Consider the following 3,463-nt stretch of genomic DNA (forward strand, 5'->3'; position numbering starts at 1 on the left):
TCTGGTTTCATCTGTTTTTTCCCCCAAACTATTTTATTTTGAAGCAAATCCAAGACATCAGATCATTTCATCTATAAACATCTCAGTATGTATTTCTAAAAGAGAACTGCTAAAAAATATAACCACGATACCATTCCCACATCTAAAAATATTAAAATAATTCATTAAAAACATAAAATATCCAGTCTCAAGCTGTGGTTTAACTATAAGGCCATAATCTTATAGGTGTAACATGATTTGGTCCAGATGCAGGAGTAAATCTACCAGCCCCCTAAATCGCATCATTTGTATTCCAGCATTAACACTTAAATGGTGTTTGATCAAATGAGAGTATTTTACATGCAAGTTGCTTAGGCCTTCTATTTCTCTAAGTGGTAGAGTAGAAAACAATAGGGTTTAGAAAATCTAGGTTCGAGTTTTGGCTCCTATGCTTAAGTTTGTTACCAACTGTTTTAGGGTCTCAATTTTCTACATATAAAATGAGAGGTTTCAGTGGTTTGTAGTTCAAAATTCTCAAATTGTAGAACTTCCTGAAAGTCATAGTTTCTATAAATAGATAGAGCCCCAGAGGATCTTATTTCATAAATAAGATTTTCTTAGTAGACAAACCTTTCTTAACTTGAAAAAGTGGGATCACTGTTAAAATAATTGATTTAATTATTAACTATTTAATAATGATCATTGTTAAATGATTTCAAGTAGCCCCTTCCTCTCTGACACTCAATACATTTATTTTTATATCCTACCCATCCACCATTTATCCATCCATCCGTGTACCTACCTATATATCTAGCGAGACATATGTCTAAAAGTAGTTTTTTAAATAATATGTGAATTGCTTCTCGGCCTTTTGGTTAAGATCAAGTATAAAGGTGCCGCTTCGGCAGCACATATACTAAAATTGGAATGGTACAGAGAAGATTAGCATGGCCCCTGCGCAAGGATGACACGCAAATTCGTGAAGCGTTCCATATTAAAAAAAAAAAATTTAAAAAAAAGATCAAGTATAAAGAATATGTGAAAAGAGGCTATTATTTTTCACGGAAACCAAAACATAATCATGCACGTGAATGATACAATTATAAGCAGGATTGCTTTGTTATGTAATATGGAGAAAGAAAGAAACAATGGCAAACTCAGAGGAGAATCAGACAGGAGGGTTGATGTGTTTCTAAAGATAAGATGGTCTTTGAAGTCCTGCTTTTCTTCTTTTGGGCAGATGACTCTGACCCCCAGCCTCATTTTACCAAGAAGAAAGTGATAGATCATTAAAAGCTCATCATTCAAGGGCTTCAAGGAAGAAGTGGTTTTCAAAGAACTTTTTTTTTCTCTCTTGCTAGTCTATTAGCTTAATGAGCAAGAGGGAGGAAATATCTCCGAGACAGAACAGAGTCTGAGGTCAAAAGGAGGGGAAAAGGACAAAGACGGATAATGAATAACGAACTTTCATAAACAAAGGTAGAGTTTAAAAGGAAATAAGTAAGAACATAGTACGGCAGGACTCTCTGTAGGAGGTCAGGCAGCCAGGTTCTGGAAGGAGCCTCTTAGCTCCCCTCCCTAAAGCAACCGGGCCCTGTCTTCGGGAATAGAGAGCAGAGCAGTGTGCCCCCTACCATATAATCTAGTAAGTCTTTTGGTTTAAAATACTGCATGATTACTTTAGTCATCTTTTAGTGCTGTTTGTAGGCACAAGAATATTAAATAAAATACTCAAATACAAGGAATTTTGGAGGGATTGAGCAAGCTGCAAATTTAAAAGAGATGTGGCCACAATTTCTTTAAAGCTGTTTAGGGTCAAAATCATGAAAAACGTAATCCAAAAGATTTTTTGTTGTTCTCATGCAAAGCCTATTAATTTTCTATCATGCCCATTCTAGAGATGGGAGAGAGGTAACTTCTAAAATGCAAATACTGTGAGTAGAAATTCTTACACCTGTGCCGTGTCAACTTAATCTAAGCTGGAACTGTTTCCCAGAGTCCTTTCCTTGAAGGGTTCATTCTGGGTTAGTGGTGGCCATGAGAGACATTTGCAGTGAATGCGGAAGTGAAGCGACCGCCATATTTCATTCCAGAGCTGAAGGGCGGTGTCAGGCTCCAGATACTATGTCAGATCTGCTAGCTGGCCCGGTTGCGGTGGCCCCTCATCCAACTCATCATGCCTCAGGGCCCGTAAGATCTGCCCTCCCACTTTTCCAAGGCTCGGAGCAGGTGCACGTGCTGAAGGACACCAGCTTCTCCCCACCACGGCATCATGGTAAGAGGTGGTGAGTGACAGATGTGGGCTCTGAATTGTCTCTTGCGGGTTCCAACTAACTTTGTGGGAGTTCATCAAGGTTGCTGTTTGTTCTTGCTCTCAACCCACATCCAGCTTTCTTCCCCATTTACCCATCTGGCTGACCGATGGCTCTACAGTTCAGGCCCCACATCAAGTGCGGAGACTGTGCCACCAGCTCGTACACCTACATATAAGTCTAACCCTTTTAATGGATGCCTTATGTTTTCTCATACATAGCAATTCTGCTTCGACTTCTGATCCAATACCGGCTGATACAACAACCTTATGAGGGAGGAAAACTATTCAGAGACTAAATTGCATTCAATGCTTGAAGGAGAGAAACATCCTTCAAAATCCATGGAGGCCCGCAAATTGGCAAACAATGTGCATATTGTGTGTTAAATTGTATCTGATCTTTCTTGATTCACCAAGATATTTGTTAATCAATATTCTGTTCAAGTCTGCAAGGTCAAAATTAGATAATTCTGAAAATTAAATAATTCTAATACTTATTATTTATTTAGTTAATTTAACAAAAAAATTAATTCTAAAAATTAAATAATTTTAGGCTATGTATTATGTTAACCAAACATTAAATAATTCTAATTCAAAAATTGAGTAACTTATTTAATAAAATAATTCATTATTTTAAATGAATTACTTAAATTTTGAATTAAATAATTATTTGACTTATAGGAAGATAAATTTGTCGTTTAAAGAAATCCAATATCATATATATATTTTTTAGATTCACTGAGTTTTTACTCGACCAACTATAAATAAATTCTCAAAATTAAAGAAACAAAATCAAGGAGAAATGTTCTAAAACCATAAGAGTTTAGGACGTGATTTCACACCCTTGCTTTGTTTCAACAGTTTCCACCTCTGAATGACCGTCTCTGTAATGCCACTCTAAACTCCAAACCCACATTCAAATGTCCACTAAATATAGTCCACTGAATTACTCCACTGGAATCCCAACTCCAAAGTCAGCTTTCCAGTACCTCTTCACCTCCGACCTCTTTCTCCTCATTCCTAATGTCTGTTAACAGTAGAAATGGATACTTGTCATAATTGTGGCCTCTGAGCCTCTTTTAAATACACTTTGCTGGCCTTCTTGCTCAAGGTCCAGTGACAGTGTCGGACACAGGCTACCACCATCAGCGGTACCCAGGCAAGGCTTCCACT

At 37.3% G+C, this 3,463-nt stretch overlaps 1 non-coding gene across 1 annotated transcript; it reads left to right on the forward strand.

Moving 5' to 3' along the window:
- The first annotated feature begins 872 nt into the window (after window positions 1–872).
- LOC123801176 (U6 spliceosomal RNA) lies at window positions 873–978 on the forward strand. The gene has a single exon (XR_006782135.2). It is a non-coding gene; the product is annotated as a U6 spliceosomal RNA (small nuclear RNA).
- Window positions 979–3,463: the final 2,485 nt, after the last annotated feature.

The sequence above is a fragment of the Ursus americanus genome, chromosome 10, assembly GCF_024610735.1.
Source record: "Ursus americanus isolate L20-20 chromosome 10, mUrsAme1.1.p, whole genome shotgun sequence".
In the NCBI taxonomy this organism is placed as follows: domain Eukaryota; kingdom Metazoa; phylum Chordata; class Mammalia; order Carnivora; family Ursidae; genus Ursus; species Ursus americanus.